Genomic DNA, 10,650 nt, shown 5'->3' with positions numbered 1-10,650 from the left:
AATACAACTCTAAAAAAAATTAAATAACTTTTCCTCTTTTCTTGCAATAGCTATAAAGTTTCAAAGTTGAGTTCAAAACTTAGACATCTTTTGTGTTGCTTCACTTTTTCAATTCTTGTAAATACTATAATATCCTTGATTTGCGCTCTAATTTTTCATTTTCTAATATCCAAGACTAACCAAGAGGTTTATTCTCTTACTGAATAACTAATATTCATATGTATTAGTTTGGTATTCTGAAAAACTAATATTCATGGTGCATTTTAGTTTTGTATTCTGGTGTTCAAATTTGAGACCTCTAATCACAGGTTTCCTTAGACAAAATACATTGGGCCTCCACACACCTAAGGGGTAAGGTAAGTGAATTCTGAAACTCATGAATACCTTTTTTGAGAGTTACTGGCTCTATTAGATAGTAGTATTTGTTCTTTTTTTGTTCATATACTTTCTCAACCTACTGAAACACAAAGAACCAATAACGCAATAACGCCTCCACTGAGGCTTGAACTCATAATCTTTCAAATGAAAGTCTATACTTTCTCAACCTACTGAAACATAAAGAACCAATAACGCCTCCACTGAGGCTTGAACTCATAATCTTTCAAATGAAAGTCTAACCCGAGTACCATTAGACCACATAGTTCTGGTCATGAATACCTTTAATTAAATTGAAAGAGACACATATTATCTGATCGGTACCGCCTCTATGTTCGGATATGGTCAATCCATGTTTTATTCCATTCATCACCCTCTTTCTTTAAAATCAGATAGCTAGCCTGTGGAAATGAACCAGAATTCCATTATGGATGACTGGATGTGACTACTTCTACAGCAAGCATATATAGGATTAGGGGTTCTTGATGATGAAGCAGCTGGATTGCGTTTATTATTAGTGGTAACCAATAAAGATATATATTCTTTTTTTAATCTTTTTTCTTCATTATGCAGCTGGATTGGATACTTTGTTCGATCATTTGTATCTCGGATGCCGTAGTATATTCCCTTGTTGCATGGTAAATGACATTTGGTTTAATTAAGACCTTCCATTACTTTTTGACGGGCTCCAAGTCTCTCTTTTATCAGGTGATGCAAAAATTCAAACCCAGTTGTCTTTGATATCAAATTAAAACACGTGTTCCATCTTAACTAAAACTCTAAGCTGATAGTTGTACTGCACATATATATTTATATATTAATATATGCTCAACAGTAATGCCATGATGAGTAGTATTCCAAGGAATCAGAACAATAGAACATACATGCTTTTCATGCAGACTGGAATTTGTATATGTTTTCTGATTAATATACCATGCATATCAATAAAGTAGAAGGATGTTATCTTGCTTTCTTTATCTATATACATACATGCATATATAGGGAATTTTATGATATTGAATAGTAAGAATCTTAACTACTATATAAACAAAGAGGAATTGTATTAGTAGCATAATTTTACTTTCACGACATATAAAAATATTATTGTCCTTTTTATGTATAATTAATAATTGATTTATAGTAATACTAATATGTAGTGAGAATCGTTACACCTATAAAAAAAAAAAAAATAGAATAGATCTTGCTTGTTTTAATAAAATAAAAAAAAAAACATATGATCTATGCTTTTAAAAAATGATGACATTTCTATAAATAAACAACAATTTGAATAAATAAATCAGGTCTACCAAGCACTTTGTGCTCAGATGGCACCTCTATGGCTCCCCTTGAGAAAGGTCACAGGATCGAACTCCGGTAGTGATAATAGTATCAATAGTATTCAAAAAAAAAAAATCAGGTCTAAGGCAAAAACTTGTGTGAGACCGTCTCATGGGTCTCAATTTGTAAGACGGATCGAATCTTTAATTAATAAGGTCAAAGATTTGACCTGACCTGTCTCACTGATTGAGACCTGTGAGACGGTCTCACACATGTGTTACCCTTAACTTAAAGCGATACAGGTTTTGACTGAAATAATGTGTCTTCATATTGTGTATATTTAGTTTAAAATAATGCAAGTTAAAAATAAATAAATAAAAATAAAAATAAAAACAGTTACCTTTGTTCTCATGTCATGATGACTAAAATAATGTGTTTAGATCGTGCGTATTTAATCTAAAATAATGTGGGTAAAATTTTTGGGGTTATCCCAAAATGATGCATGTTTAAGCCTATGATCTATCCACGCATTTAGTTTAAATTAAAACAAGGGAAAATGACACTTTTTCCCCCTGAGTTATATACTTATAGCACTTTTTCTCTCTCAATTATTTATGTAAGCACATTAGTCCCCTTAATTATTTTAAAAGTGGTGGTTTTTTTCCCTGATTTATTAAATTGACATTTCTACCCTTAAAGTAAACATTTTATTTTTTTTACTTTTCCAACAAATTATTGTGTATATGTAGCGATGACCACAGTTTGGTTCGAACTGAATTGGACACTATAGTAATCGAATTAAAAGTTTTCGGTTATGATTCAGATCTAAAACCCAATATTTGGATTTCTATTTATTAAATTTATGAATCAAAAAAACTGGACCCTGAACCGTGAACCGGTGGTTTCGGATCCGGTTCGCGATTTTGAACCGTCTTTATTTTAAAATTTTTTTTTTTTATTTTAAAATAGTCTAAATTCAACAAAAAATGTATTTTATTTTTTCAGTTCGGAACATGAACCGGTCATTCCGGTTCGCAATTTTAATAAACTCTAAATATCGCGTTTTGATTCTAAATTGTAATTGGAATATTTTGGTTTGGTTGCTATAGTATCTCTTTGGTTTGAACCAAATTATAGTAATAATTTGTTAGAGAAGAAAAATAAATGAAATATTTATTTTAAATATTTATTTGAAGGGTAAATATGTCCATTTAACATTTCAGGGGGAAAAAGAGCCACTTAAATAATTTAGAGAGGAAAAATGCTATAAGTATATAACTTAGGGGGAAAAAGTGTCATTTTCCCTTAAAACAATAATGTAGATTTTTCCTAAATCGATGTGGTATTTACTCAAATTGATGTAAGAAAAAAAATCTATTTATTTACAAAAAATTACATCTTCCATTATATACCTGAGGTGTGAGCTTGACGAAGGGGAATCCAATTATAGAAGTGGCAATCATTATTGTGTGTATCTCACTGTATCATGTTTTACACAAGTTGTATGGACCATATTTTGTATACTGTAAAATAATGTATATTGAATACAAAAATAATGTACATTGTATTCAGGAGATGTACATTATACAATATAATGTACATATAGTACAAAAATAATGTACATTTAGTATATTAAAAATATACTTTTTGTTATGGCCCACATAACATTGTGTGGACCATAGTCCCGACAATAATTTGCCCAAAAGTGGAGGTTGGACTTTTTTGCCAATTTATATCGTGGACCTTGGATCAAAACGACACCGTTTGATGTTTAAGCTTTAACAGATTTTGTAACTTCCCGTTTCTCATGTTTCAACACAAATTTTAATTTATTTTAGGTACAAAATCCTTACGCTTAATGTACAGAATTACATAACATGATGTACAGAAACGCATAACACGAGATACATACACATGTTTTCTATTTTACTTATTCTCAAATCTGATTTATGTAAATAATGTATGTCATATAGGCACATAATTTCATAATACAACACATAAATTCTTAAAATAAGACACACAATATGTTTTGTGTTATACAACTACTAATCAATTTCAGGTACAAAATTCTTACGCTTAATGTACAAAATTGCATAACATGATATATGTTTGGCAATGCGGTATGGAGCACAATCCGGGAAAACAAGAGGCGGTTATTAGGACTGATCGGCCTGAGCTGAGAGAGTGTCAACCAGCAACCCCAACGCCAGATCTCTGTCCACCGGCGAGTGGCGGACCTTGTGGGGGCCGAGAGGACCGAAGTTGGTCACCAGAGGGTGGCCAGCAGACCGCTCCCGGCTCAGCGGCCTTGGCGCCTTTTGGCCCCTTGCTAGAGCGCCTTGGTCGTCCGTCTGCAATCGAAGGGTCTAGATCTCCTAGGACTATGGCAAGCCATTCGGCAGATGGGCGGATCGCTCTGACAGACCACTCGGGTGAATGGCTCGGACGGACCGCTCAGGCGGACTGCTCATGTAGATCGCTAAGGCGGATAACTTGGACAAACCGCTTAGGGTGACTGCTCGGGTGGATCGCTTGGACAGATCACTCATGCAGTTAGCGATGCAGTTGGCGATGATCATAACGTGGCATGCAATGTAGCGCGCGGTGATATTTTTTGCCGAAGAGTGCGACACGTAGTTAGACACGCGTACGGCAAAAGGGGGCGGAGAGTTGTGGTCCGCGCACCTGTCCATGATGTTCGGCCTTAGGAATAGTATAAAAGGGGGAGGGGTCTCCATTCCAAGGCATCATCATCATTATCATCACCAGCTTTCTCTTTTTCTTAACTTTTCCATCAGTCAACGGCGCAACACATTAGTTGTCTTTGCGGTCCGCTAGTTAGCAATGGTAGTCCACCCCCTATGGTTGGGCTTGGAAGTTGAGCCCCTTGGTCCGAATTCATTCCCTTTGTTTATTTATTACATTTGCAATCCGTTTATATTATTTCAAGGCTTTGGGTCCTATAATCAAATACACTTTTTGTACCCATTACATGTTATCAACCCGGTTTAGTGCATGGTGGGTCCAGTTCATTAAAAACCATCAATACCACATGCTGGTTTTACGACTACGAGGTAGACGGTTGGCAGGTCAACACTATGTAAATAATGTGAAAGTGATTTTATTGCGAGAGAGTAATATTCGAACCGCTTACAATGTGCCTCTCAAAGAGTATTTATACATAGGTTGTTAGCCCTGAAAAAAAGAAAGGAAATGGTTTACAAATTTAAAGTAAGAAACTTTCCCAAATCAAGCTTGGATTTTTTTCTTAAAATACGAAATCTCCTTTCTAAAATGAAAAAGGGAAATTGGAACGAATTTAGTAACAGATCGTCCAAATATCTTCTGAACACCCTTTTAAACATCTTCCCGTGCTTGGCAGTCCCTTGGCACACCCCTGATTGGCTGGCCAGCCGACTACCCCGTCCGATTGCCTGCCTGGGCACCCCGACCGAGTACTCCTACCGGGGTCCATCACCACATTTAATTTCTTGTTATTTTTAATCAACATTGTGTGTATATATGCACACTATAGAGCTATGGTCATTGGTGAAATATAATATAGAATTTCCTCTTTTGACTTTTTATGTTTTGAACATTTTTTGGAGTCACATTGGATGAGTCACAAGGCACAGTCCAATATGTGCTTCTTTTTGTGCCTATGAAGATCATCAACATCCAACAAAAGCAGAGTGGAACCGAAACCAATCCCAGCCAAGAGAATATGGATGCAAAGAGGAATATTAAAGCGGAAAAAGGCATTGAGTGGGAACAAAAATGATCCTTCTGTTTGTCTTCGTTGGCCGAGCTTTTGGAACCGTACACATGGCACTTAGACGTTTTTCCTTAATTATTAATACTATATTTTTTGGCATTACTTTAGTATTCAAAGTTAGGTAAATGTTGAAGGGCATTTTAAATGTTAAATAATCAATAATTATACTATATATATATTTTTTTTTTTAATACTTATTTTCATGAGAATAAACATCTATGAATCTTAATGGTGGAAATAATTAAAATACAGTTTACATTATCGATTCTAGATAAAGAATAGCAACAAGATAATGTGAATGAATAAGGTAATGCTCGCAATAAATATTATTGTCTCGATATTACACGCAAATTAAGTGTTTGTAATAAAGAATTGTATTTTGTATAGCACCTCTTTTAAGTCAATGGATATCACATTTATACATGAATATCTAACAACCTTTGGGCAAAAATCATGCAATTCAGGTGATTCTGGACATATTGAGTGTCTCCAATCACCACGTTGGCCTTGTATTCTTCAGGCATGACATTGGCTCAAAGCTCGTTGGCTAAGCTCACATTAGCCATGGTGAAGTTGACATCGTGGTTAAACTTTGGCCAAGCCAACCCCATGGTTGAGCTCTAGCCAAGCTGACCTCACAGTCAGGCTCTGCCTAAGCTCTAGCCAAGCTACCCCCAAGGTTGGGCATTAGCTTGCTAGGGATCATCCAAGGCTAGCTCCATAGTTTTTTTTCGGATTCCACTTCCTAGATTTGTCTTTTGGGTTGAGTCCAATATCTCCATCACATATCATATATAAATAATTTTTACTTTATATGTTAATGTTAATAACTACAATTTCTAATATAAATTTTATATTTAAAAAATATTTATTATTTTTATTAAATAAATAAGAGTCCAATTTTCATATCTAACAGGTATATATGACATAAAACTATATACTATTTAAGCAAAGAGAACAAACATGAAGCCATGCTAAGCGGTTTTACCACCAGCGCAAGAAAAATCTAAATGAGCAGTCACCACCGGCGCAAGTAAAATGTATTACAAGTGTAAGTAAAATATACACCGAGCATCAATATTAAGTGCACCTAATGTTATAATTAGTTGCACCATGTTATCATTAAGTGCACCTATGTGAAAGACTTTATCATTAGGTACATGAATGTTACCAAGGTAAATTACTTGCACTTATAAGTGAAATATAGTTGCACTTGTAAGTGATTTTACTTGCACTTTTTACTTGCAAACTTGCACCAGTTACTTGCACTTGTAACACATTTTACTTGCACTAAAGTTCGAGTTATTAACGAAAATGTCACCCATCGTTTTTTTTTTTAAATTTAATCTGATTCGTTGAATCTGGACACGTAAACGGCTGTGAGTGATTCTGATTTCTCTCCTGGACAACCGTTCTCACTTGAAAATAAATGTAAGATCATACTATCAATGTCTAAAATTTACTTTTTATTCATCTTAAGGCTTATTGGTAGAGAAAACTTAAATATTTGTGTTTTGTAGTGATTATATTCAAATATTTAAATCATACCAAGTGGCTTGTAGTTCACTGGTATCCGAATTGCTCCCCTATGTGGGAGGCCTAGGTTTCAAGCCTTAGTGTAGGCATAGATTGTATGGGTATCCCCTTTGTTTGTAATAAAAAAAAAATATTTAAATCATGGTATAAGAAACTTCAAATCTTTTTGTTTTGGTGACAATTATACCCAATTATAATATCTACCCTAAAAATAATTCAATTCTCTCGATTTAAGTATTAATTGGTAGCTATAATATTTGAACATGTTTTTATATATGTAATATAATTAAAATGTTTTTAATAGTTTAGTTTCAACTTCTAATTTTATGACATATATATTTTAGTACATTATACTTTTTAAAAATGATGTTATGTTGTAATATTTTAAATAATTTGTATGCAAATTCAAAAAATTTGAGATAGATAGGATTGGAAATATAACTATTATAAAATACAAATATTGGATATTAATTTGTCAAATATTAAATTTATAATATAATTGATATGCATAATTAGATATAATTTTCATAAAATACATACATTTTAATTTTTTTTTCACCAATAAGTATCATCATAATTAAATTGCATGTTTCTTGCGAAAACGAATGTATATTCATCAAAATTGTATTTCTCGAAGGGAACAAAAGCTAAAATGAAAGACGAATATAGAATAAAATAATGGTGAATATAATGTGGAGTACGTATAATTTTAATGAACTTTACGTGTTCCAAAGCTCTTAATAGAGAAAGCGTAACTTTGTCTGTACGGACTTAGTTTAATGGTTCAATAGACAGTATTTGATAGGAGAGATTAATGTTCGAATTTCGACACTAACAATGTAAGAACATTTGACCTTATCTGCTAAGCTAATAAATCACTGTAATTGTCAGAAAATAGGAGTTCTTGAGATTGGGATTCAACTTTCTCAGAGAAGAGAAAGCGTGTTTTTGTTATTATTATTTTATTCACCTCCTTTGCATAACATCTGTGAGTGCAGTATATTTTATTGCTATATATTGTTCTGATTCTGATTCCCTTTGGGTAAATTTCAAAGCATACCTTTTTGTTGTAAGCCATACAGGTAATCCCATTTACCAAAATGGTAAGATTCTCAATTATTAATCGCTTTATCTTAAAAAACAAAAAAAAATTACTAATCGCTTTAATGGCATGCATGTGTAAATGAAAAAGTGTTAGCTAGGATGGCTAACAGCCGACATAAGTGGTTTGAATTGGCGTCAGCATAGCTCAATGTTCAATTTAAAATAATTTTAAAAGTTTTACTTTGCTAGTAGTCGAAAGATGCAAAGCTCGAACTCTTCCAAGGCCAAGGACCAAAAAAGAAAAGTATAAATTTGTCCTTGTATAAGACATCATCAATAGTGAAGTTTTTGAGGTGCCAACTAGAAATGAGAGAAGTAAGAGAAAAAAGGAAAAAAAAAAAAAAAAAAAAAAAGGCTTGACGCGTCAGCGGGCTGTGCGCCTTTCCCTTCTCTTTCTCTCTCTTGTAGCTGTCACAAAAACTATCATTTGAAAGAGGAGCTCAAAAATTCTCTCTTATCCAGAGGACCACATCACTCACATTTCTTCAAAAATTTGTCTAAAATTCACTAATATAGATGATCTTAGTATTTGGGACTTGTAGATCAACTTATGCGTATTTCACAATTTATTATAGCTCCTCAGTTTCATATTTTGGCATATTATTTATTAGTATGACATTTTGACAATAATAATAATATGATATTTTGAGGGTGCAAATAAATACTCCGAATGACATTGTAAAATTATAACAGAAACATCCATGCACATGGTATCTTTAATTAAAGTAAGCATTCTTTTTTAGTCTTTTTCCTATCCAAATGTAAACTTTTATTTGACACATATATGATTTAGAGAAGAAAAATTTGAAGTATAAAAATATAGAAGAAAAAGAAAAAAAAAAAAAAAAGAAAGAGAAAAGGGTCAAATAAGCCCATAAACTTCACCTTAAAGGTCAATTAGGACCCTCAACATTAAAAAAGGTCAATTAAACACTCAAACATATTAAATTGAGTCAATTAAACCCAAAAACCGGTAAATGACCTGTTATTACAGGTCATTTTAATTCCGGCGACAGATTCCGGCCACCGGGGACAATTTCCGGCCACCGACGAGATTTTCCGGCGACCGGCAAGATTTTCCGGCCGTCCGGTCGTCTTCCATTGGAGAAGACGACCGGACGTCTGGTCGTCTTCTCCATTGGAGATGACGACCGGACGGTCGTCTTCTCCTGTGGAAGACGGCCGGAAAATCTCTCCGGCCGCCGGAAATTGTTGCCGCCCGCCGGAAATTGTCACCGGTGGCCGGAATTAGTCACCGGTGGTCGGAATTAAAATGACCTGTAATAACAGGCCATTTATCAATTTTTGGGCGTAATTGACCCAATTTAACTTGTTTGAGTGTTTAATTGACATTTTTTAATGTTGAGGGGGCTAATTGACCTTTAAGGTAAAGTTTAGGGGCCTATTTGACCCTTTTCTCAAAAAGAAATTATATTTATATCACTGGTTTATATCCGTTTTTCCTACACAATTTTTTGGTCAAAAATATGACCACTATTATAACCTATGTTATCTTTTCACATTATTATTACCATGCATATGTCTACACAATATTTTTTTTTTACATTTTTCAATGATATGTTTGATTTCATTTAAATTTTAATTAAACGTTAAAGTGTTATCCCGCACCATGAACCATTCCTAATTATTCATGCCACACCATGATCTTTAATAAGTGATATTTAAAGCCATAAACCATAATTATTTTTTCGTCTAGAACTTTTTACAGGTTTCCTACAGGTTACAGGTAATAATATTACTGACATGGAATTTTTTATTAGTTTTTATTTATATTTTTCTTCTTTTGCCTTCCCATTATAATTTTTTTTCATATTTTTTTTTCCTAAACGTATAGGCGGCCTGCTCTGCATTGTTTGTTTCTCGTTTCTCCGATACCAAACTCCGCAAAGCATGCCTGATCAAAGAAACAATAAGAGAAAAACGCAGAGCATGCCGGTAGACTATATGTGCTATATATTGTATAATCTTATATCCCATCAATATAGGCTTTATATTAGGCACAGAGTAATGACTAATAACTTCTAGTTATTTCGACCAACCAAACTACTTAATAAGATTAATCAACTTGCACCACATAATTAAAGCTTTAATATATACTCGTAATACATAGGCAAAAACTTGTGTGAGACTGCCTCACGTATCCTTGCCTGTAAAACGGGTTGAGTCAAGACCAAATTTAATACTCATATGAAAAATGTAACAATAATAAGGAATAAAATATTTATTACTAAGACAACGTAATACTTTTGAAAAAAAAAAGTAATATCTTTACATTTTGATTAAGCGTATTACATTTTCCCTAACAAACATTTATCATCATTACTTATAAGGGAAAATGTAATACTTTTGATTAAAAATATAGTACTTTTACAATTATAATATAAAAATACTACATTTGTTAATATAAGTATATTTTCATATTGACTTGACCCGATTAAAACCGTCTCATAAATAAAAATCAATAAAACGGTTTGACACAAGTGTAACCTAAATATATATTATACGAGAAAATTTAACACTTATATGGCACCAAGAATGTGTACAAAAATGTAGAGCAATTG

This window comes from Ipomoea nil, unplaced genomic scaffold (genome assembly GCF_001879475.1).
Source record: "Ipomoea nil cultivar Tokyo-kokei standard unplaced genomic scaffold, Asagao_1.1 scaffold0804, whole genome shotgun sequence".
In the NCBI taxonomy this organism is placed as follows: domain Eukaryota; kingdom Viridiplantae; phylum Streptophyta; class Magnoliopsida; order Solanales; family Convolvulaceae; genus Ipomoea; species Ipomoea nil.
This window is presented reverse-complemented; position numbering follows the sequence as displayed.